Source organism: Amblyraja radiata, chromosome 45 (genome assembly GCF_010909765.2).
Source record: "Amblyraja radiata isolate CabotCenter1 chromosome 45, sAmbRad1.1.pri, whole genome shotgun sequence".
NCBI classification, from domain to species: domain Eukaryota; kingdom Metazoa; phylum Chordata; class Chondrichthyes; order Rajiformes; family Rajidae; genus Amblyraja; species Amblyraja radiata.
The window spans coordinates 3,781,672-3,808,504 of NC_046000.1; the positions used below are offsets into that span (position 1 = coordinate 3,781,672).

Here is a 26,833-nt window from a genome sequence, read left to right on the forward strand (position 1 = left end):
AAATACCCGATCTTTTAATAATTGCAGCAATTGTGGGAAACGGGTATTTAATTTTATTTAGCAGCTGTTGTCTGAACTTGGTCTGTGACATGGCATAGGTAATCGTGTTTGAGCAGCAACCCAGAAGCTGCATAATGTATCCCAATTCCTGCATAATATAAAATGTACCAGACATAAAATTTCCCAACCACATAATGCGGCTTAAAATGGAACTCACCGCAAACAGCGCCCATATCACTAAGAAATCCCCCTAGATAACGAACAGTAAAATGATAGATTTTCTGCGGGTCTCCAATCCTGGGTCTTTGCTAATTTCCGAACGGCCGCGCTGAAGGAGTCGCTCGCGGGCACTGCTGCCGATTAAAATGTTTCTGACTGTTAAGGCATTTAGCAGCAAAATCAGTACAAATGGGACACAGGGGGTGAGAACATAATGGAAGAGCTCAATTGCTGCCCACGCCTGTGAAACACTGACACTCGTCTCCACGCCACAAAATGTGGGGTTATTACCAAGGCGATATTGTTTCATATGTATGAAGTACCAGGTCGCGTCCTTTAAACAAAAGATTCCCGTCACGGTTCCCAGGACACAGCCGCCGTTTTCTCGGTGCAATATTTAACGTTCAGTCTTTGGCAACTGATGGCCATAAATCGGTCAAATGTGAAACTGACTGTGAACCAAACAGAGGAATCTACCGCAGCATACAGCAGCATCGAATGGACATTACTCACGGGCAGTGACAACACAAAACGGAACTGGTGCGGAATGACGATCGGAATGTGCCTAAGAACGACGTCGAATACAATGACGAGAAGACCCGCCGTGGCCATGGCCACCATGTAGCTAGTGACACACATGGAGAGACCGCACTTTCCTTTATTCAGAATCACAATCACCAATAAGTTGGCTGGGGAAGAAAAAGAAACAAAAACTGCACTTCAATCTGGAAGAAACAATTAGAGCATGCCGGCATACAGATGTGGACGTTTGCCAACATTCGTGATGCAATCTTGAAACAGATGGAACGTTCAATTTGTTAATAATCGGAACTACTTAATCTGATATGGAAAGAATAATCATCCGATGAATAATAGGTCACACATTTCTCAATATTCATCCAATGACAGTTTCTGGACCCTCTATGTGGCTGCTTCAGGTGGGTATGGGATTGCTGACGTGCAAGTCAACTCCACATACAGGGGTAGCGGGTGGGATTCTACTTACTCTCGGAAGGTTATTAGAATATGTGTTTCTCTTTAACAATTAACAATATACAAGTCGACGGTGTACAAATCTAGAATCACGGACAACAATTTTAAACAAACAAAATCATGAACTGGAAAGGAAGAAGTATCAGAAATTAATTAATGAAATGGATTGACAAGGAATGCTGTATTATAAAAGCAAATCAAAGGTCACGTTAGGATACATTTGGGCATAGTCTTTAGACCAACATCTACAAAATGGTTGGCATTTAATTATGAATATTTATACATTAATGTATATAATAATAATATCAATGGCCACGTAATAACGCGCATATTGCATTACTCCTCCGCCTAGCAGAGCTGGTCCTTACTTTTAACAACGTTAACTTCACAACTAGTGAAGGGGTCTAAGAGTAAACCTAGCAATTATAGACCTGTTAGTTTGACGTCAGAGGTGGGCAAATTAATGGAAAGGATACTTAGAGATAATATATATAAACATCTGGATAAACAGGGTCTGATTAGGAACAGTCAACATGGATTTGTGCCTGGAAGGTCATGTTTGACAAATCTATTGAATTTTTTGAAGAGGTTACTCGGGAAATTGATGAGGGTAAAGCAGTGGATGTTGTATATATGGACTTCAGTAAGGCCTTTGACAAGGTTCCTCATGGAAGGTTGGTTAAGAAGGTTCAATGGTTGGGTATTAATGGTGGAGTAGCAAGATGAATTCAACAGTGGCTGAATGGGAGATGCCAGAGAGTAATGGTGGATGGTTGTTTGTCAGGTTGGACGCCAGTGACAAGTGGGGTGCCACAGGGATCTGTGTTGGGTCCACTGTTGTTTGTCAAGTACATCAATGATCTGGATGATGGTGTGGTAAATTGGATTAGTAAGTATGCAGATGATACTAAGATAGGTGGGGTTGTGGATAATTAAGTCGATTTTCAAAGTCTACAGAGAGATTTATGCCAGTTGGAAGAGTGGGCTGAAAGATGGCAGATGGAGTTTAATGCTGATAAGTGTGAGTTGCTACATCTTGGCAGGCCAAATCAAAATAGGACGTACATGGTAAATGGTAGGGAATTGAAGAATGCAGATGAACAGAGGGATCTGGGAATAACTGTGCACAGTTCTCTGAAAGTGGAATCTCATGTAGATAGGGTGGTAAATAAAGCTTTTGGTGTGCTGGCCTTTATAAATCAGAGCATTGAGTATAGAAGTTGGGATGTAATGTTAAAATTGTACAAGGCATTGGTGAGGCCAATTCTGGAGTATGGGGTACCATTTTGGTCGTCTGATTATAGGAAGGATGCCAACAAAATAGAGAGAGTACAGAGGAGAATTACTGGAATGTTGCCTGGGTTTCAGCAACAAAGTTACAGAGAAAGGTTGAACAAGTTAGGGCTTTATTCTTTGGAGCGCAGAAGGTTAAGGGGGGACTTGATAGAGGTCTTTAAAATGATGAGAGGGATAGACAGAGTTGACGTGGATAAGCTTTTCCCCCTGAGAGTAGGGAAGATTCAAACAAGGGGACATGACTTGAGAATTAAGGGACTGAAGTTTAGGGGTAACATGAGGGGGGATTTCTTTACTCAGAGAGTGGTGGCTGTGTGGAATGAGCTTCCAGGGAAGGTGGTGGCGGCAGGTTCGTTTTTATCATTTAAAAATAAATTGGATAGTTATATGGACGGGAAAGGAATGGAGGGTTATGGTCTGAGCGCAGGTATATGGGACTAGGGGAGAATACGTGTTCGGCACGGACTAGAAGGGTCGAGATGGCCTGTTTCCGTGCTGTAAATGTTATGTGGTTATATGGTTAACTAAATTCCATCTTGCACTCAAATTCACGTAGACCATCTCCGACTTATTGTTTCTTGATCTGTCCGTCTCCATCACAGGAGATAGACTATGAACTGACATCTAATATAAACTTACTGACTGCGACATGTGTATAGACTACACTTCCTGCCTCTTGCGAAGACTCTGTCCCCTACTACAAATTCCGGCGTCTCCGTCACATCGGCGCCCAAGATTAAGTGTCCCATACTATTCATTTTTTAGGGTACGAGGGTTCCACTCTTCCATCATAGATGAGGCCCTCAGTAGGGCCTCATCGATTTCCCGCAGCTCAATTTTTGCTCCCCCTTCCCCCAGTCGCAACAGGGACGGAGCCCCCCCCCCTCCCCAATCCACACCATTCACCCCATCAGCCGACGCATACACTACATAATCCTTCGCCATTTTAGTCACCTTCAACGGGATCCCGCGACTAGCCACATCTTCCCATCTCCGCCCCTTTCTGCTTTCTGCTGAGACCGTTTCCTCCGCAACTCCCTGGTGAACTACACCCTTACCTCCCAGCCGACCCGCTCCCCAAGTACTTTGCCCTGAAACGGTAGGGGATGCAAGACCTGTCCCAATACCACCTCCCTCGACTCCGTCCAAGGACCCGGACAATCTATTCAGGTGAGGCAGGGGTTCACTAGCACCTCCTCCAACCTCATCTACTCTATGCGCTGTTCCAGGTGTGGATTCCTGTATATCAGCAAGACCAAGCACAGGCTCGGCGATCGTTTCGCTGAACACTCCGCTCATGCCGTTTAAACTTACCTGAGCTCCCGGTTGCTAAACACATTAACTCCCCCTCCCATTCCCATAATGACCATTTTCTCCTTTGCCACCTGCATTGTCAGAGTGAGGCCCAGCGCAAATTGGAGGATCAGCACCTTGGGCAGCTTGCACACCAGCGGTATGAATATTGTATTCGCTAACTTCAAGTAATCCTCTCTCTCCCGCTCTCTCCATCCCTCTTCTTCCCAATTATCCGACAAGTCTGACTGCCCCCCTGATGACATTGTATCTCTGTTTGCATTGTTGTCACTTTCTCCGAACTAACAATGATCTATTCTACATTTTACCTAATCATCATCTCTTTTCATCTCTTACACTTCCTCATCTCTGTAATCTCCTTTCCACTGACGGTCAGACTGAAGAAGGGTTTCGAACCGATACGACACCATTCCTTCATCCAGAGTATGCGCTGTTCCAGGTGTGGACTGCAATAGATCGGTGAGACAAAGCGCAGATCTGTCCCGCAGGTGCTCCAGCATTTTGTGTATTTCAATGGAAATCCGGTGACATTTCCATTAGCCATTGTTGAGAAAAATCATTTCCATGCTGGATCTGTCAATAAACTGAGTCTGCATCTGCGGGAAAAATAAGAAAGCTGCAAGGGAACTCAGCGGGTCAGAGAATCTCTGAGGATGTAAAGAAGCTCAATATGAAGTATCTCCATCCCATACCTCGATTATGCATTTCCGCTTCAGATGATCTCTGAGGCGCTGAGTTCCCACACCAGCTCACCATTGTTGCAATAAATTTCTCATGTTGCCACTGAGGTTGCAGTGAAAAATTCAACGAATTTCTCTCTAAAACCTCAGTGGCAACAGGAGAAATTATCCACATGTGCACTCATGTCCACCCCCTCATTTATACTAATATGAGACTGTTGATCCTGAGGAGTTATGGAGTACAAATCAAAAAAGCACACGTGACCGAACTGAGATTGTTAACCTTCATTAACAAATTCTAGCCAACTGAAGCAAGCATCCCTCGTGGAATATAAATACTTAAAATAGAAAAATAAAGTATGAAATGTGAAATAAAAAGATTAATTTTTGGATACACTCAGGCAAGATTTGTTTTGAAATATAAATGTTTCGTGTCAGAGGCCCTTCATACAATTTATTGACTGTGTTTTTTTTCGGAATCTGATTTATGATGGTCAATTTCCCGTGTCGTGTTTTTTGGGCGTGTATTTTTGGCTCATTATGCACATGTAATTCTATAAAGGCAGGCAGCGTGTTGAGAAGCGCCACAGCAAAATTATTCTAAAAACCAGGTAGTGCACATATTTCTCATATGTCCAGGCATAACTGCGAGGAAAGGAACAAAGGTTATGTTTTACGTCCATGGTCGTAGAGTTCCCCAAAAGTCAAATATTTTTTTTTTTAAAGCCAACGCGCAGTGCAATCAGTAGACGGATATATTATAAAATTAAATGAAGCTGTTCCGTAATGCGAAAGAGTAAATTGTATTATATGCATCCAGCAACTGAACATTACCGATAATTCAATAATATAATTTACCCGTGGACTTTTACCATGAAACCAAAGCGCTTGCCGTCATGCGTTCAAATACCGTGATTAATCTTACCAATAACGCAATGTACAAATCAAAAAAGGTTAAAATAGACCGCAGAACTAATTCCTTAGCAATATTCCAATCGTCAGCCGCAAAGAAGCGGAAGAAATGGAAAATATTTATTACTGGGAGAGATTATCTGAGCTTGCGAACAAATCAGTTATATTTGGCTCGGCTGCCAAAAGCAGTGCGGCACTGTGAGTAATGTTGGGTTCGGAATAATTGGTGATACATTGAGCGCGTTATGAGCACAAAACGGGAGGAAAACCGGTTCTCAAATATTCGTCCAAGAAAAAAGAATGCTGGCCTGAAACTAAATGCACTAGAGAGAACTGCGTGGAGTCAATGCCATTTTCTGAGACAGAGTGAAATAGGACTTAAACTCAACCAGTAGGTAATTTTTGAGTCGTTTTTGCAAAATTAATAACACCAGAGGGGGCAGCGGCAAAGTTGCTGCATTACGGTGCCAGTGACCCGGGTGCAATTCAGTCTATGGATCTTGTCTTTTCGGAGTTTGTTCGTTCTTCCCGTGATTTTGGTCCATGAAACAATGAACAAGAATTGCACATAAATGGTAGGACCCTGAAGCGTGTGGCAGAACACAGAGATCTGGGTGTACAGCTCCCTGAAAATGGTGAGTCAGGTGGACAGTGCAGTTTAGGCTGTGTTTTGCATCTTTTACTTCACTGGGAAGGATATAGAGTACAAAAGTTGCCACATCATGATGCAGTTAGTGTTGGTCGCAAGTTGTTGGTGTGACCCATGATTGGCGTATTGTATGGAGTTCTGGTAGCCAAGCTTTTACAAGAATCTCATTAAATTGGAACAGGTGCAGAAGAGATGCATCATATGTTACCTGGGCTTGCATTACATGGAGAGGATGGATGGGCTGGGACTTTATACTTTGCAGCATTGAAGGCTAAACAGTGACCTTTTTGATGTGTACAAGAAACTGATCGGCAGGGATAAACTGAATGAAAACAGTTTTTTCCCCCCTAGGTAGAGGATTCATAAAAAAGAAAGCACACGGTGAAGGAATACTTCCCTGCACTGTACTGCAAGGAGACACTCCTGGAAAACACACTATTTGACCATCACACCGCACAATAATGTAATGACATGGACCTCACACTTCCCTGTGGGGCAACAGATTTCCAACACCAACCCCTCCTGTACAGATAAAGACAGGAACACCCCCGACACTACATTGTGAAGTTACAGTCCAGTGCAGACCACACAGCCTGTGGTCTGAGAGATTTGCACCAGCCACTCCCAACACTGTAAGGACACAGACCTGCACTAACCATCTCAGAACTGCATGGAGACTGCCCAGTACAGCTCCAGCACTGACAGCAGGGACATGGACAAAGGGAAACCAACCACAGTCCTGTAGTGAACAGATTGGTGTCAGACTTTAGCACCGCTTCAATACAATCGTCCCCTCTAAACTGGTTATCAAGCTCAGGGAACTGGGTTTCTGCACATCCATATGCAACTGTATCAAATTCCTGGGCATGCATATTTCTGAACATCTGTCCTGGCCCCAGCACATTGATGCAATCATAAAGAAAGTGTATTAATGTTTCTATTTCTAAGACTGGGAAAATTCAGTATGCCAACAAATACTTTATTTAACTTCGACATATGTACAGTGGAGAACATATTGACTAATTGCATAATTTCCTGGTTCAGCAACTTGAACGACCAGAATCAACGATGATTGGACAAATGGATGAACACTGCCAGGTCCATAGACACAAAAAGCTGGAGTAACTCAGCGGCACTGGCAGCATTTCTGGAGAGAAGCAATGTGTGACGGTTCGGATCAAGACCCTTCTTCAGACTGGTTAGGGACAAGGGAAACAAGAGATATAGAAAGTGATGTGGAGAGGTAAAGAACAACGAATGAGCTGTTTCTTTTCTGTTTGTCGGGTGAAAATGAGAAGCTAGTGCGACTTGGGTGGGGGAGGGATAGAGAGAGAGAGAAAGCCGGGCCTACCTAAAGTGAGAAATATAAAAACAGAAAAAAAAGGTTCGGGACTACGCCATTCGGCCCTTCGAGCCAGCACCACCATTCATTATGTTCACGGCTGTTCATCTAAAGTCAGTACCCCGTTCCGGATTTTTCCCATATCCCTTGATTCTTTCAGCCCTAAGAGTTAAATCTAACTTGTCTTGAAAACATCCAGTAAATTGGCCTCCACTGCCTTCAGTGGCAGAGAATTGCACAGATTCACAACTCTCTGGCTGAAAAAGTTTTTCCTCGTCTCAGTCCTAAATGTTCTACCCCTTATTCTTAAACTGTGACCTCCTGATTCTGGACTCCCCAACATCGGGAATATTTTTCCTGAATCTAGCCTGTCCAATCCTTTAAGAATGTTATATGTTTCTATAGGATATCCTCTCATCCTTCTAAATTCCAGTGAATACAAGCCCAGTCGACCCATTCTTTCATCATATGTCTGTCCCGCCATCCGGAAATGAACCTGGTGAACCTACGCTGCACTCCCTCAATAGCGATAATATCCTTCCTCAAATTAGACCAAAATTGCACTCAATATTCCAGATGTGGTCTCACCAGGGCGCTGTACAACTGCCATGCATCTGCCCACTCATCCAATCTATCCACGTAACCCTGCAGCCTCATAGCATCCACCGCACAGCTCACACTGCCATCCAGCTTTGGGTCATCCACAAACTTGGAGATGTTACATTTAATTCCCTCGGCTAAATCGTTAATATATATTGTAAACAACTGGGGTCGCAGCACCGAATCATGTGGCACCCCACTAGGCACTGCCTGCCATTCACAAATGGACCCGTTAATTCCTAATCTTTGCTTCCTGTCTGTTACCAGTTCTCTATCATGTCAATGCCCTACCCCCAATACCATGTGCACTAATTTTGCGGACTTTGACCGGTCCGATCACCATTTTCCAAACGCGCTATTATAACATCTTTAATAATTGACTCAAGCAGCTTCCCCACAACCGATGTAAGGCTAACTGGTCTATAATTCCCCATTTTCTCTCTCCCTCCTTTCTTAAAAAAGTGTAGTTACAGTGGCTACCCTCCAGTGCACAGGAAGTGATCCAGAGTCGAGCAAAAATGAGAAAATTAGAAAATAAGGGGGTGAAGTGTCAAATGGGGTAGTCGAGGATGGAGTTAAAGGGAAAGAGAGCAAAGGGGTGGTGAATGACCGCAGAATTAACGGGAAAGGAAGCACACAAAGGGATAGGAGAGTATGGCCAAGTGTAATAGGGATCGATGTGGAAGGTGAGATACGTAAGGAATTAAAAGTATTGTATATGAATGCGCAAAGTATAAGAAGTAAAGTAGATGAGCTTGAGGCTCAGTTAGAGGTTGGTAGATATGACATTGTGGGGATTACTGAGACGTGGCTGCAGGAGGATCGGGCCTGGGAACTTAATATTCAAGGTTATACATCCTATAGAAAGGACAGGCAGGTGGGCAGAGGAGGGGGGCAGCTCTGCTGGTGAGTGATGGAATTCAGTTCCTTGCGAGGGAAGACATAGGGACTGACGAGGTAGAGTCACTGTGGATTGAGTTCAGGAATTGTAAAGGCAAGAAGACACTAATTGGTGTTATCTACAGACTCCCAAATAGTAGCCCGGATGTAGGGTGTAAGTTGCAGCAGGAGTTAAAACTGGCATGTAACAAAGGTAATGCCACCTTGGTGATGGGGGATTTCAATATGCAGGTAGACTGGGAAAAGTAGGTTGGTTCAGGACCCCAAGAAAGAGAGTTTGGAGAGTGCATCCGAGATGGATTCTTAGAGCAGCTTGTAATGGAGCCGACCAGAGTAAAGGCAATTCTGGATTTAGTGTTGTCCAATGAACCAGATATGATAAAGAGAACTTGAGGTAAAGGAACCGCTTGGAGGTAGTGATCATAATATGATTAGTTTTAATCTGCAATTTGGGAAGGAGAACGTTAAATCGGAAGTGTCAGAGATGCAGTTGAACAAAGAGGACGATGAAGCCATGTGAGGGGAGCTGGCCAAAGTTAACTGGAAAGGGATCGTAGCAGGAATGATGGTGGAACAGCAATGGCAGGAATTTCTGGGCGTAATCCAGGAGACGCAGGATCATTTCATTCCAAAATGGAAGAAAGATTCTAAGCGGAGTAGGACACAACCGTGACTGACAAGAGAAGTTAGGGATAGAATAAAACTAAAAGAAAAGATGTATAACACAGCAAAGAGTAGCCGGAAGCCAGACGATTGGGAAACCTTCATAGGACAACAGAACGGGTAAAACGGGCAATACAGGCTGAAAAGATGAAGTACGAGGGGAAGCTGGCCAGGAATATAAAGAAGGACAGTAAAAGCTTATTTAGATATGTTAAGGGAAACAGAGTAGCAAAGCCAAATGTGGGTCCCTTGAAGGCAGACACGGGTGAAATTATTATGGGCAACAAGGAAATTGCAGAAGAGTTGAATAGGTACTTCGGATCTGTCTTCACTAAGGAAGACACAAACGATCTCCCAGATGTACTGGAGGACAGGGGATCTAAGGGGTAGAGGAACTGAAATAAATGTTCATTAGGCGAGGAATAGTATTGGGTAGGCTAATGGGACTGAAGGATGATAAATCCCCTGGGCCTGATGGTCAGCATCCCAGAGTCCTCAGGGAGGTGGCTCTAGAAATAGTGGACGCATTGGTGATCATTTTCCAATGTTCAATAGATTCAGGATCAGTTCCTGTGGATTGGAGGATATCTAATGTTATCCCACTTTTCAAGAAAGGAGCAAGAGAGAAAACGGGGAATTACAGACCAGTTAGCCTGACTACAATGGTGGGAAAGATGCTGGAGTCAATTATTAAAGAGGTAATAATGGGGCATTTGGATAGCAGTAAAAGGATTAGTCCAAGTCAACATGGATTTATGAAAGGGAAATCATGCTTGACTACACTTCTGGAATTTTTTGAGGATGTGACAAGTAAAATGGATGAAGGGGTGCCAATGGATGTAGTGTATCTAGACTTTCAGAAAGCCTTCGATAAGGTCCTGCACGGAGACTGGTGACTAAAATTAGAGCACATGGTATTGGGGGTAGGGTGTTGACATGGATAGAAAATTGGTTGGCAGACCGGAAGCAATGAGTAGGAGTGAACAGGTCCTTTTCAGAATGGCAGGCAGTGGCGAGTGGAGTGCCGCAAGGCTCGGTGTTGGGGCCGCATCTGTTTACCATATATATTAATGATTTGGAAGAGGGAATTAGGAGCAACACTAGCAAGTTTGCGGATGACACAAAGCTGGGTGGCAGTGTGAACTGTGAAGAAGATGTTAGGAGGTTGCAGGGTGACTTGGACAGGTTGAGGAGTGGGCAGATGCGTGGCAGATGCAGTATAATATAGGTAAATTTGAGGTTATCCACTTTGGCGGCAAAAACAAGGGGGCAGATTATTATCTCAATGGGGTTAGGTTAGGTAAGGGGGAGATACAGGGAGACCTGGGTGTCCTTGTACACCGGTCACTGAAAGTTGCCATGCAGGTACAGCAGGGAGTGAAGAAAGCTAATGGAATGTTGGTCTTCATAACAAGAGGATTTCAGTATAGGAGTAAAGAGGTTCTTCTGCAGTTGTATAGGGCTCTGGTGAGACCACATCTGGAGTATTGTGTACAATACAATACAACAATACAATACAATATAATATCATTTATTGTCATTTGAGCCACAGCCATACAAACAAAGACAATTTCCTACAGACATACACACAATTTAATTCACACAAACATCCATCATAGTGAACCCACTGTGATGGAAGGCAAAGTATTTTCTCTCCCCTGTTCACCATTTCTCTCCCGATATCCAAGATCCAGGCGGGCGATGATAAGTCCCACGGCCATATTAGGCCGTGCCGGGTGATTTACGGCCCCTCTCCCGGTCTAAAAGTCACAATGTTGGAGCCCCCAGCGGGCACTGGAATGTCCCACGGCCATGAAGTCGCGCCGGGCGATGTACGTCCCCGCTCCGGGTCGTTCCAACGCCGCAACACGGGCTGGAGAAGTCGCGTTGCGGGAGCTCCGGGAAGCGGTCTCTCCCCCCGGACCCGCGAGCTGCCGATGTCCCAGTCCACCGGACCTGCGGCTGTGTTGCTGGAGCCTCCGAGCCCCAGGAGTCGAGTCGCAGCAGCGAGTCACCACCGCTCCCCACGCTCCGAGGCCGGCCAGCCCCACGATGGGGTGTAGTCCGCAGCTCCGCAGTCTCCCGAGCCCCCTGGTCGTTCAGGTTGGAGGCCGCTCCACGGTGCTAGGCCCCAACGACAACGGAGACCCGACAGGGAAAAGGTCGGGTCTCCCGGTCAGGGAAGAGATTTTAAAGAGTTCCCCTTCCCCCCCCCCGCCCCCCACATATACACATTTAAAACCAGTATTAAAAAACACCAACACTACATTTAACTAGACAAAAAATATTTAAAAAGACAGAAAGACAGGGGCCGCTGCAACGGGTGAGTCGCGACGCCAAAGAGTACAGTTTTGGTCTCCTAATTTGAGGAAGGACATCCTTGTGATTGAGGCAGTGCAGCGTAGGTTCATGAGATTGATCCCTGGGATGGCAGGACTGTCATATGAGGAAAGATTGAAAAGACTAGGCTTGTATTCACTAGAGTTAAGAAGGATGAGGGGGCTTTTTATAGAAACATATAAAATTATAAAAGGACTGGACAAGCTAGATGCAGGAAAAATGTTCCCAATGTTGGGCAAGTCCAGAACCAGGGGCCACAGTCTTAGAATAAAGGGGAGGTCATTTAAGACTGAGGTGAGAGAAAACATTTTCACCCAGAGAGTTGTGAATTTATGGAATTCCCTGCCACAGAGGTTAGTGGAGGCCAAATCACTGGATGTATTTAAGAGAAAGTTAGAGAGAGATCTAGGGGCTAGTGGAGCCAAGGGATATGGGGAGAAGGCAGGCACGGGTTATTGATAGGGGACGATCAGCCGTGATCACAATGAATGGCGGTGCTGGCTCGAAGGGCCGAATGGCCTCCTCCTGCACATTTTTTCTATGTTTCTATGTTTCTAAAATGATCACCAATGCATCCATCGCCTCGATGCGGAGGGCCTGAATGCCGCCGGCTACGGGAGTCAAGACTGTCCCGTCAACGGGGGCTTGAGGCCCACGACCGAGGAAGAACTAAGGCAAAGGACTTGAACTTTATTTTGCCTTCCATCACAGTGAGGAATGTGTAGGATTTCGCCTTCCATCACTATGGTGGATGTTCATGTTAAAATGTGTTTTGGGTGATCTGTTGCGTTTAATTGTATGACTGACCTGGCCAGTGAAATTCCTCGTATGTTGTAAAACATGCTTGGCGAATAAAATCTGATTCTGATAATTTTTGGGGACACCTCCTTGAGTACGCTGGGATGCAGACCATCAGGACCTGGGGATTTATTTACCTATAATCCCAACAGTTTCCTGACTAATGTGGATTCCCTTCAGTTCCTCCCTCCCACTAGATCCTTGGTCCCCATGTATTTCAAGGAGATTGTTTGTGTCTTCCTTAGTGAGGACAGAACCAAATTACTCATTTAACTATTCTGTAATTTCCTTGTTTCTCCATTTAAATTCATCTGTCTCTGATTGTAAGTGAACTACAATTGTGTTCACTAATCTTTTCCTTTCTACATATCTAAAGGAGCATTTACAGTCAGTTTTTATATTCCCCGCATGCTCTTCCCCCCCCCCCCTCTTAAGTAACCCCTTTGTCCTCCTCCGTTGTTCTAAATTTCTCCCAATTTTCCAGTTTGCGGCTTCCTCTGGCCAATTTATATGCCTCTTCCTTGGATTTAACACTATCCTTGATTTCCCTCCTTAGCCATGGTTGAGCGACCTTCCGCATTTTATTTTTTCGCCAGACTGGAATGAACAATTTTTGGAGTTCATCCATGCAGTCCTTAAATCTTTGCTATTGCATCTCCACAGTCCACCCTTTAAATATAATTTGCCAGATTATCCTAGCCTATTCCCGTCTCATCCCTTCAAACTCTCCTTTCTTCAAGTTCAGGACCCTAATCTCTGAATTAACGATGGCACTCTCCATCCTAGTGCAGAATTCCATCATATTAGGTCACTATTGCCCAAAGGGCTTTGCACAACAAGATTTCTAACTAATCCTTCCTCATTACACAATATCCAGACTAGGATGGCCTGCCCTCTATTGGCTTACAAAAACCATCCTGTATACATTCCAGGAAATTCTCCTCCTCAGCGCAGTTACCAATTTGTTGGCCCAATCTATATGTACATTGAAGTCACCAATGATAACTGATGTACCTTTACTACACGCATACCTCATTTCCTGCTTGATGCTATCCCCAACCTCACTACAATCTTCCTGATATAGTAGTGGCCAGAGGATCTGGGGTGAAGGAGGAACTGAAGGAACTCCACATTAGGTAGGAAATGGTGCTGGATAGACTGATGGGACTGAAGGCTGATAAATCCCCAGGGCCTGATGGCCTGCATCCCAGGGAGAGAGAAGACAGGGAATTATGGACCAGTTAGCCTGACATCGGTGGCGGGGAAGATGCTGGAGTCAAATATAAAGGATGAAATGGCCGAACATTTGGATAGCAGTAACAAGATTGGTCCGAGTCAGCATGGATTTACAAATGGGAAATCATGCTTGACTAATCTTCTGGAATTTTTTGAAGATGTAACTAGGAAAATGGACAAGGGAGAGCCAGTGGATGTAGTTTACCTGGACTTTCAGAAAGCATTTGATAAGATCCCACATAGGAGATTAGTGGCCAAAATTAGGGCACATGGTATTGGGGGTAGAATGCTGACATGGATAGAGAAGTGGTTGGCGGACAGGAAACAAAGAGTAGGGATTAACGGATCCCTTTCAGAATGACAGGCAGTGACTAGTGGGATACCGCAAGGCTCGGTGCTGGGACCACAGCTATTTACAATATACATCAATGATTTGGATGAAGGGATTCAAAGTAACATTAGCAAATTTGCAGATGGCACAAAGCTGGGTGGCAGTGTGAACTGTGAGGAGGATGCTATGAGAATGCAGGGTGACTTGGACAGGTTTGGGGAGTAGGCAGATGCATGGCAGATGAAGTTTAATGCGGATAAATCTGAGGTAGCAAAAACAGGAAGGCAGATTACTATCTAGTGGCGTCAAGTTGGGAAAAGCGGAAGTACAACGGGATCTGGGGGTCCTTGTACATCAGTCTATGAAAGTAAGCATGCAGGTACAACAGGCAGTGAAGAAAGCGAATGGTATGTTGACCTTTTATAACAAGCGGAATCGAATATATGAGCAAAGATGTGCAGTTTTGGTCCCCTAATGTGAGGAAGGACATTCTTGCTATTGAGGGAGTGCAGTGTAGGTTTACAAGGTTAATCGTGGGATGGCGGGACTGTCCGATGCTGAGAGAATGGAGCAGCTGGGCTTGTACACTCTGGAGTTTAGAAGGATGAGTGGGCTCTCATTGAAACATATAAGATTGTTAAGGGTTTGGACACGCTAGAGGCAGGAATCATGTTCCCGATGTTGGGGGAGTCCAGAACCAGGGGCCACAGTTTAAGAATAAGGAGTAAGCCATTTAGAACGGAGACGAGGAAACACTTGTTCTCACAGAGAGTGGTGAGTCTGTGGAATTCTCTGCCTCAGAGGGTGGTGGAGGCGGGTTCTCTGGATGCTTTCAAGAGAGAGCTAGATAGGGCTCTTAAAAATGGCGAAATCAGGGGATATGGGGAGAAGGCAGGAACGGGGTACTGATTGGGGATGATCAGCCATGATCACATTGAATGACGATGCTGGCTCGAAGGGCCGAATGGCCTACTCCTGCACCTATTGTCTATTGTCTACTGATGTTTGGTGGTCTGTATACAACTCCAATATGCATTTTGTGCCCTTGGTTATTTCGCAGTTCTACCCATACCGATTTTACTGCATCCAAGCTAATGTCTATCCTTGCTAGTGCATTAATCTCCTCTTTAACCAGCAATACCACTCCATGTCCTCTTCCTTTCTGACTATCCTTCCTGAATTTTTAATACCCCTGCATGTTTAGCTCCCAGCTTTGGTCTCCCAGGAGCCATGTCTATGTAATTTCAACCAGCCCCTCTGAACCTACCTGGTCACATGGTTGCTGGACACTTTAATTCTCCTTGCCATTCAGGTCAAGTCAAGTTTATTCGTCACATACACATACGAGATGTGCAGTGAAATGAAAAGTGGCAATGCTCGCGGACTGTGTGCAAAAAGACAAACAAACAAACAACCAAACCTTCCTACACAGACCTTTCTGTCCTTGGTCTCCTCCATTGTCAGAGTGAGTGTAAACGCAAATTGGAGGAACAGAATCTCAACAGCTTTCTGCCCAGTGGTTTGAATATTGATTTATCTCACTTCAGGTAGCCCCGGCATTCCCTCTCTCTCTCTCTATCCCTCACCCACCCAGTCGCACTATATTCTAATTTTCACCCCACAAACAGCTAACAATGTTCCCTTTACTGTCGTTACCTTTTTGCATATCTTTCATTCATTGCTCTTTATCTCTCCACATCAGCGTCTATATTTCTTGTTTCCCTTATCCCTAACCAGTCTGAAGAAGGGTCTCGACTCGAAACGTCACCCATTCCTTCTCTCCAAAGATGCTGCCTGTCCTGTCGAGTTACTCCAGTTTTTTTGTATCTATCTTCGGTTTAAACTAGCATCATTAGATCCTTCTTACTCACTGCCCAGTCCATCACAGATATTGTCCTCCCCACCGTCGTAGTGACCTCCTGGAGTAGCAGGCTCAAGAATACAACCAACTTCATCAGAGACCAACATCACACTTGCCATGCACTCATTTCACCAATGTGATTGGGAAGGTAGTTTCGGACCCTGAAAATTAACTTCCAAGTTTAGGAACAGCTCCTTCCCAACATCATCTGGCTATTAAACACCACAAACTCCAACTAAGCTCCATAGCTAAATAGACTTTGGCAATTATTTTTGTCTTTGCACTATTATTGTTTGTTCTTTTTAACTACTGAACTTCACAGTTGTTGGTTATTATGCCGTTTGCAGAGTACAATGTTTACATATCTGTTTTGCTGCTGCTATTTCACTGTTCTGTTCCAGGACACAGTATCTGACAATAAAACACTCTTGACTTGAGTCTTGAGCCTTCACAAGAAACGAGAAATATAGATTGGGAAACTTTCATAGGACAACAGAAGGAAACAAAACGGGCAACACGGGCTGAAAAGATGAAGTGCGAGGGGAAGCAGGTCAGGAATATAAAGAAGGACAGTAAAAGCTTCTTTAGATATGTTAAGGGAAAAGAGTAGCAAAGTCAAATGTGGGCAGTTACGGGTGAAATTATTATGGGTAACAAGGACATGGTAGAAGAGTTGACCAGGTACTTCGGATCTGTCTTCACTAAGGAAGACCTAAACAATCTCCCAGGTGTACTGGAGGACAGAGGATCTAATGGGTAGAGGAACTGAAATAAAATGTCATTAGGCGAGGGATAGTATTGGGTAGGCTAATGGGACTGAAGGATGATAAATCCCCTGGGCCGGATGGTCTGCATCCCAGAGTCCTCAGGGAGGTGGCTCTAGAAATAGTGGATGCATTGGTGATCATTTTCTAATGTTCAATGGATCCAGGATCAATTCCTGTGGATTGGAGGATAGCTAATGTTGTCCCACTTTTCACGAAAGGAGCGAGAGAGAAAACGGGGAATTACGGACGTTAGCCTGACTTCAGTGTTGGGAAAGATGCTGGAGTCAATTATTAAAGTGGTAATATTGGGGCATTTGGATAGCAGAAAAAGGATTAGTCCAAGTCAACATGAATTTATGAAAGGGAAATCATGCTTGACTGATCTTCTGGAATTTTTTGAGGATGTGACAAGTAAAATGGATGAAGGGGAGCCAGTGAATGAAGTGTAACGAGACTTTCAGAAAGCCTTTGATAAGGTCCCGCACGGGAGACTGGTGACTAAAATTAGAGCACATGGTATTGGGTGTAGGGTGTTGACATGAATAGAAAATTGGTTGGCAGACAGGAAGCAAAGAGTAGGAGTGAACGGGTCCTTTTCAGAATGGCAGGCAGTGGCGAGTGGACTGCAGCAAGGCGCGGTGTTGGGGCCGCAACTGTTTACCATATATATTAATGATTTGGAAGAGGGAATTAGGAGCAACACTAGCAAGTTTGCGGATGACACAAAACTGGGTGGCAGTGTGAACTGTGAAGAAGATGTTAGGAGGTTGCAGGGTGATGTGGACAGGTTGAATGAGTGGGCAGATGCGTGGCAAATGCAGTATAATATAGATAAATGTGAGGTTATCCACTTTGGCGGCAAAAACAAGGGGGCCAATTATTATCTCAATGTGGTTAGTTAGGTTAGGTAGGGAGGAGGTGCAGTGAGACCTGGGTGTCCTTGTACACCAGTCACTGAAAGTTGGCTTACAGGTACAGCAGGCAGTGAAGAAAGCTAATGGAATGTTGGACTTCATAACAAAAGGATTTCAGTATAGGAGTAAAGAGGTTCTTCTGCAGTTGTATAAGGCTCTGGTAAGACCACATCTGGAGTATTGTGTACAGTTATGGTCTCCTAATTTGAGGAAGGACATCCTTGTGATTGAGGTAGTGCAGCGTAGGTTCACGAGATTGATCCCTGGGATGGCGGGACTGTCATATGAGGAACGATTGAAAAGACTGGGCTTGCATTCACTGGAGTTTATAAGGATGAGGGGGTTCTTATAGAAACTTATAAAAGGACTGGACAAGCTAGATGCAGGAAAAATGTTCCCAAATGTTGGGCGAGTTTAAGGATAAAGGGGAAATCCTTTCGGACCGAGATGAGAAAAAGATTTTTTACACAGAGAGTGTTGAATCTCTGGAACTCTCTGCCACAGAAGGTAGTTGAGGCCAGTTCATTGGCTATATTTAAGAGGGAGTTAGATGTGGCCCTTGTGGCTAAAGGGATCAGGGGGTATGGAGAGAAGGCAGGTACAGGATACTGAGTTGGATGATCAGCCATGATCATATTGAATGGCGGTGCAGGCTTGAAGGGCCGAATGGTCTACACCTGCAGCTATTTTCTATGTTTCTATGAGTCCAGAACCAGGGGCCACAGTCTTAGAATAAAGGGGAGGTCATTTAAGACTGAGGTGAGAAAAAACTTTTTCACCCAGAGAGTTGTGAATTTGTGGAATTCCCTGCCACAGAGGGCAGTGGAGACCAAACCACTGGATGGATTTAAGAGAGAGTTAGATAGAGCTCTAGGGGCTAGTGTAATCAAGTGATATGGGGAGAAGGCAGGCACGGGTTATTAATTTGGGGACGATCAGCCATGATCACAATGAATGGTGGTGCTGACTCCAAGAGCCGAATGGCTTCCTCCTGCACCTATTTTCGATGTTTCTATGTAACATGGGCCGTTGCACTGTGAAGACATAGACCTTTACAACATGGGCCGTTGCACTATGAGGACACAGCCCTTGCAACACGGGCCGTTGCACTGTAGGATTTTGTAATGTGAAACTACAGGCCAACAAACAAAACACCAGTGGATTTTTAGGTACAGACATTTAAATACCCACATTGCATGGACTTTGCATCCCACCATGATGCAAACACGGGTGTCATCATCAGACCACTGCACTATGACCTGCACTACCAGGACAGAGAATATACAAACCACAGTCCTGTAGCTTGTGGACACAACCAAATAAACATCGCACACAGCATTGTGGAGAAACAGTCAGCTGTGGACAAAATTAGTGGCAGCTCAGATCAAGTACAATCCCAGGAAGATTGCGAAGTAGATTAAGAGCAAAAATGTTACCAGGGAAAGAATCAGGCCTGTTTGTTTTCACCTTTGCTCATTTATAATTCATTATGGCTGGAGATTTTAAGTGTGAAGTGAATTTCGAGAGAACACTCTGATATCTTAACGGGGGATTATCCTCCAGAAAGGAGGATAATTCCCCAGGACTGATGCAAAATATCCCAGGCTACTTTGTTCGGCATGGAGATGATTACTGGGGCACTGACAGGGATATTTAAATATTTACTGGCCACAGCTGAGATGCTGATTAACTGGAAGACAACTAATGAGGCTCCTTTATTCAGGAAGGGAACTGTGATAAGCCACACAATTACAAGCTAATAAGTCTGGGGTCAGTTGTTCGGGAATTCATAGAAAAAGCTTTGAGTGACGGGAATAATCTGCATTTGGAAAGGCAGGGATTGTTCGCATAACACTGATTTGTTGGTGGGAGATCCCATTTGACCAATCTAATTGAGAACTCTGAAAAAATAACTAAATATATTGATGATGGCTGTTTGGTAGTTGTGGTTCACATGGAGCTCAGAGAAGCCTTTGACAAGGTCCCACACAGAAGGCTGGTCCAAAATATTAGACCCATGGTATTCAAAGTAATGTGGCCAAAAGTACCCAGAAGTGGCTTGGTTATAAGTGATAGAAGGTGATGGGGGAAGGTTACTTTTATGATTGAAATTCGGATGACATAGAATCAGGAGATATAGTGTTGATAGAACTGAGGAATTGTAAAGGAAAAAATACTCTAATCGGAGTTATTTACAGGTCCCAAAACAGTAGCTTGGATATAGGATGCAAGTTGAATCAAGAGTTAAAATTGGCATGTCGCATATGTGATGCTACGGTTGTTATGGAAGATTTCAACATGCAGGTAGACTGGGAAAATCAGGTTGGTACTGGACCCCAAGAAAGAGAGTTTGTCGAGTGCCTCCGAGATGGATTCTTAGAGCAGCTTGTACTGGAGCCTACCAGGGAGAAGGCAATTCTGGATTTAGTGTTGTGTAATGAACCGGATTTGATACGGGAACTCGAGGTAAAGGAGCTATTAGGTAGTGACCATAATATGATGTTTTAATCTATAAATTGTGAGGGAGAAGAAAAAATCAGAAGTGTCAGTATTACAGTTGAGCAAAGGGGACTATGGAGCCATGATGGAGGAGCTAGCCAAAGTGTGTGAATAATAGAAATGTGGGTACTTGGGAAAATGGAAAATGTTTGTGAAAATATCTGTGAAACGTGTTTGACATAATTTGCAGGGAGTTGCAGAACCATATGACATGGGTGGCTATAAGGAGTCTGAAGCCTGGGAAGGGGTTCAAGAGAGGTTTCTATCCAGATGGCCTGCAAGTTGTTCATATGTATGGGATTCTGCAAAAGGAGCTATGCATTGCTGCAAATGCATGCTTGGGATTGGTTGGGGAAATGTTAAAGTGCCTTCCTGCCGTTAATTGTGATTGGTCCAGGAGAGTGGCCTCACCAAAGATGCCTCTTTATCTAGTGATAATGTTTCTTTACTGATTCAAGGTGACTTGGATAGGCTGGGTGAGTGGGCAAATGTTTGGCAGATGCAGTATAATGTGGATAAATGTGAGGTTATACATTTTGGTGGCAAAAACAGGAAAGCAGACTATTATCTAAATGGTGGCCGACTAGGAAAAGGGGAGATGCAGCGAGACCTGGGTGTCATGGTACACCAGTCATTGAAAGTAGGCATGCAGGTGCAGCAGGCAGTGAAGAAAGCGAATGGTATGTTAGCTTTCATAGCAAAAGGATTTGAGTATAGGAGCAGGGAGGTTCTACTGCAGTTGTACAGGGTCTTGGTGAGACCACACCTGGAGTATTGCGTACAGTTTTGATCTCCAAATCTGAGGAAGGACATTATTGCCATAGAGGGAGTGCAGAGAAGGTTCACCAGATTGATTCCTGGGATGTCAGGACTGTCTTATGAAGAAAGACTGGATAGACTTGGTTTATACTCTCTAGAATTTAGGAGATTGAGAGGGGATCTTATAGAAACTTATAAAATTCTTAAGGGGTTGGACAGGCTAGATGCAGGAAGATTGTTCCCCATGTTGGGGAAGTCCAGGACAAGGGGTCACAGCTTAAGGATAAGGGGGAAATCCTTTAAAACCGAGATGAGAAGAACTTTTTTCACACAGAGAGTGGTGAATCTCTGGAACTCTCTGCCACAGAGGGTAGTCGAGGCCAGTTCATTGGCTATATTTAAGAGGGAGTTAGATGTGGCCCTTGTGGCTAAGGGGATCAGAGGGTATGGAAAGAAGGCAGGTACGGGATACTGAGTTGGATGATCAGCCATGATCATATTGAATGGCGGTGCAGGCTTGAAGGGCCGAATGGCCTACTCCTGCACCTAATTTCTATGTTTCTATGTTTACTTTATTTAGCGATAATGTTTCTTTACTTAATGTAAGTGTCTCCCCCTAAGTGCTATGTGTTGAAACTATGTTATGTGCTATTGTATGATTGGGCCAACGAGTTGTCATTCTATGTATTTTGCAGCCTGTATCGATAATGGTACCGCAAGGCTCAGTGCTGGGACCCCAGCTATTTACAATATATATTAATGATCTGCATGAGGGAATTGAAGGCAATATCTCCAAGTTTGCGGATGACACTAAGCTGGGGGCAGTGTTAGCTGTGAGGAGGACGCTAGGAGACTGCAAGGTGACTTGGATAGGCTGGGTGAGTGGGCAAATGTTTGGCAGATGCAGTATAATGTGGATAAATGTGAAGTTATCCATTTTGGTGGCAAAAACAGGAAAGCAGAATATTATCTAAATGGTGGCCGACTAGGAAAAGGGGAGATGCAGCGAGATCTGGGTGTCATGGTACACCAGTCATTGAAAGTGGGCATGCAGGATCAGCAGGCAGTGAAGAAAGCGAATGGTATGTTAGCTTTCATAGCAAAAGGATTTGAGTATAGGAGCAGGGAGGTTCTACTGCAGTTGTACAGGGTCTTGGTGAGACCACACCTGGAGTATTGCGTACAGTTTTGGTCTCCAAATCTGAGGAAAGACATTATTGCCATAGAGGGAGTGCAGAGAAGGTTCACCAGACTGATTCCTGGGATGTCAGGACTGTCTTATGAAGAAAGACTGGATAGACTTGGTTTATACTCTCTAGAATTTAGGAGATTGAGAGGGGATCTTATTGAAACTTACAAAATTCTTAAGGGGTTGGACAGGCTAGATGCAGGAAGATTGCTCCCGATGTTGGGGACGTCCAGGACAAGGGGTCACAGCTTAAGAATAAAGGGGAAATCCTTTAAAACCGAGATGAGAAGAACTTTTTTCACACAGAGAGTGGTGAATCTCTGGAACTCCCTGCCACAGAGGGTAGTCGAGGCCAGTTCATTGGCTATATTTAAGAGGGAGTTAGATGTGGCCCTTGTGGCTAAGGGGATCAGAGGGTATGGAGAGAAGGCAGGTACGGGATACTGAGTTGGATGATCAGCCATGATCATATTCAATGGCGGTGCAGGCTCGAAGGGACGAATGGCCTACTCCTGCACCTAATTTCTATGTTTCTATGTTTCTATAATTGGCTTGTAGAGGTTTCCCCCTCCCCCAGGTATTTTCGTGCCTTTAGTTTGGAGTGGTATAAAGGGGTGGGGAGCACATTGGTGTGTGCCGATCATCTTAGGTCTGTTCTATTTGCATGAGGCTGTGTTGGGCTTGAGTAAGTGGTAACAAGGATCGGTCCCACGGTATAGTATACAATAAAATAGAATTGGAATTCCAGTGCTCGTATTCTATGTTTGATTGAGGTACGTTTAGATCCGGAATTAACATTGGGGGCTCATCCGGGATCTCAACGGATTGCCAACATGAGTTTGCGGTCAAACAAATCGAGCCATGTCGGATCGTGGACGGTGAAATCGGCGCCACGGTGTGAATTTTTGCATCGGTTTTCCCCGCTCTGCTATCTGATGACGAATCGGTCATTCGCTTGCTTGTGCTTGGATTCCCGACGAGATCGAACGATTGATAGTAGTCTGGCGAGCACTGAGGGCGAGGGTTTGAGGCCCGAGAGGGTTAAAGTCCCCGCCTAGATGGGTTTGAGTCCCAGGGGGTGAGGGTCGGGTTCACAAGGTCCGTTCCTATCGGGTTAAAGTCCCCACCCAGGGAGGTCAACAGCTGTTGCAATCAGGACCATTGGAATGGTACCTGAGGATTTGAGGGTTGGTAAACCCTGGGGTTTGAGGCCCTACTCAGTGTTGGGGTATCGATTGCCGAGATATCTTCAAAGACAAGACTGAGGGTCAGTACTAACAGGGGCAAGTACTGAATTGGTGCTGAGGGTGTGATTGGAAAGACGACACTTTAAAGATCGGCATTGGGAGCCAGCATGAAGCAGTAGTTGCTGATGACCAGTATTTAGTGGGTAGAAAGGTTTGGGGCCTAGGGCTAATGATATGCTGCGCCTGTGTGGGTTCAAGTCCCAAACAGTACTGGGAACTCAGTGTTAAAGTAAATTGACTGGAATACTTAACACAGAGCTGGTAAGATGCATCTCTTATAAGTCTTGGACAGTGAGCAAAATTCTTCAATTTAAATTTTGCAAAATTCGGGGTGTTCATATGGAATGCTTCTGGTTATTGTATAGTTGTTAGTTTCTGATCTTGTAAAATAGCGAATAACTCCGTAATTGTAATAAAGCGACGCGTAGAATTGTGTAATTTACCCTGCTATTGTATATGTGATTTGAATCGTAACTGTTTGTTAAAATTGTGTGATCTAGTGTAATTTAAAATAATGTGATTTACCTTAGAATTGTATTGCAATTGAATGCTTATATTCTATATTGCAGTGTGGTTATGTATCGTAGTTCTTAACTATATTTATTCACGTTTGACAGTAATTTTGCTGGCGTGTTACAACTTTATTTGCTTTTGTTTAAATCCAAGTGTTTAAGTGCAGGTGATTTGCTGCGTCATTGTGTTTGCTTGTTTCTTTGAGAAAGTGGTTCCCACCTTGAGTCGAAGCGTATTTACCGTTGTAATTTACAACTTTAATAGCTTGTGTGATCTCTGATTTCTGTGTGCGAGATTTGTGTTTAGATTTAGATCCAGATTTAGCAAAAGTTGACTGGAAAGATACCCTAGCAGGGCTGACAGTGGAACAACAATGGCAGGTATTTCTGGGAATAATACAGAGGGTGCAGGATTAGTTCATTCCAAAGAGGAAGAAAGATTCTAAGGGGAGTAAGAGGTGACCATGGCTGACAAGGGAAGTCAAGGACAGTATAAAAATAAAAGAGAAGTATAACATAGCAAAGATGAGCGGGAAGCCACAGGATTGGGTACATTTTAAAGAGCAACAGAGTATAACTAAAATGGCAAAACGGGGAGAAAAGATGAGGTACAAAGGTAAGCTAGCCAAGAACATAAAGGAAGATAGTGAAAGCTTCTTTGTTATTCCACATTTTAAGAAAGGCGGGAGAGGGAAAACAGGGAATTATAGACCAGTTAGTCTGACATCGGTGGTGGGGAAGATGCTGGAGTCAATTATAAAAGATGAAATAGCGGCACAATTGGATATCAGTAACAGGATAATTCTGAGTCAGAATGAATTTACGAAGGGGAAATCATACTTGACAAATTTTCTGGGATTTATTAAGGATGTAACTAGGAAAATGGACAAGGGAGAGCCAGTGGATGTAGTGTACCTGGATTTTCAGAAAGCCTTTGACAAGGTCAAATTCCCTGCAACAGACGACAGTGGAGGCCAAGTCACTGGATGGATTTATGAGAGAGTTAGATGGAGGTCGAGGGGCTAGTGGAATCAATGGATATGGGGAGAAGGCAAGCACAGGTTATTGATTGGGGTTGATCAGCCATGATCATAATGAATGGCGGTGCTGGCTCGAAGGGCCGAATGGCCTCCTCCTGCACCTAGTTTCTATGTTTCTATGTCCCACACAAGAGATTAGTGTGCAAAATTAGAGCACATGGTATTGGGGATAGAGTACTGGCATGGTTAGACAATTGGTTGGCAGACAGGAAACAAAGGGTAGGGATTAACGGCTGCCTTTCAATACAATATAATACAATACAATACAATACCTTTTATTTATCATTTGAACCTCACATGAGGTTCAAACGAAATTTGGTTTCTGCAGCCATACAAATAAAGAACCAAGACACACACCAACACAATTCAATTCACATAAACATCCATCACAGTGAGTCTCCTCCTCACTGTGATGGAAGGCAAAACTTGTCTCTCACCTGCTCTCCATCCCCCTTTCAGAATGGCAGGTAGTGACTAGTGGGGTAGGAAAGGCCCGGTGATGGGATCTCAGCTATTTACAATATACATTAAGGGATTAAATGTAACATTAGCATATTTGCAGATGACACAAAGCTGGGTGGCAGTGTGAACTGTGAGGAGGATGCTATGAGGATGTAGGGTGACTTGGACAGGTTAGGTGAGTGGGCAGATGCATGGCAGATGCAGATTAATGTGGATACATGTGAGGTTATCCAGCTTGGTGGCAAGAACAAGATGGCAGATTATTATCTGAATGGTGTCAAGTTAGGAAATTGGGAAGTAGAACAACATCTGGGTGTCCTTGTTCATCAGTCACTGAAAGTAAGCATGCAGGTACAGCAGGCAGTGAAGAAAGCTAATGATATGTTGGCCTTTATAACAAGAGGAGTTGAGTATAGAAGCAAAGAGGTCCTTCTGCAGTTGTACAGGGCCCGAGTGAGACCACACCAGGAGTATTGTGTGCAGTTTTGGTCTCCAAATTTGAGGAAGGACATTCTTGCTATTGAAGCAGTAGGTTCACGACGCTAATGGCCGGGATGGCGGGACTGTCATATGTTGAAATAATGGAGCGACTGGGCTTGTATACACTGGAGTTTAGAAGGATGAGAGGGAATTTTATTGAAACATATACGATTATTAAGGGATTGGACACGCTAGAGGCAAGAAATATGTTCCTGATGTTGGGGGAGTCCAGAACCAGGGACCACAGTTTAAGAATAAGGGGTAGGCCATTTAGAACAGAGATGAGGAAAAACTTTTTCACCCAGAGTTGTGAACATGTGGAATTCTCTTCCTCGGTGGGCAGTAGAGGCCAATTCAAGAGAAAGTTAAATAGAGCTCTCAATAGAGTTAGAAAGCGGAGTCAAGCGATATGGGGAGAAGGCAGGTTCGGGATACTGATTGGGGATGATCAGTCATGATCACAGTGAATGGCGGTGCTGCCTCGAAGGGCCGAATGGCCTACTCCTGCACCTAGTGTCTATTGAGATCCTGTCAGCAGTGGTGTACCACAGTCATCAGTGCTGGGTCCCTTGCTGTTTGCCATCTTATTTAACAATTCAGATGCAAATACAGGAGGTATGGTTGACAGGTTTACAGATAACACAAGAACTGCTGGTTTCGTTGATAGTGAGGAGTGCAGTCTTGGACTATAGATTGATATGGATTAGCTGGTAAATTAACAAATAGAACACAATCCTGATACATGTGAGGTGAAGCATTTGGCAGGGTTAAACACGAGTCAGATGTACCATGGGCTGAGGAGATATTGTAGAATAGAGAGATGTTGATGG

General features: G+C 44.3%; 1 long non-coding RNA gene across 1 annotated transcript; it reads left to right on the forward strand.

The window, feature by feature from the left end:
* The first annotated feature begins 1,879 nt into the window (after positions 1–1,879).
* LOC116968627 lies at positions 1,880–26,000 on the forward strand. Its single transcript, XR_004410492.1, has 4 exons — positions 1,880–1,890; positions 6,021–6,030; positions 14,600–14,728; positions 25,950–26,000. It is a non-coding gene; the product is annotated as an uncharacterized LOC116968627 (long non-coding RNA).
* The last annotated feature ends 833 nt before the right edge of the window (positions 26,001–26,833 follow it).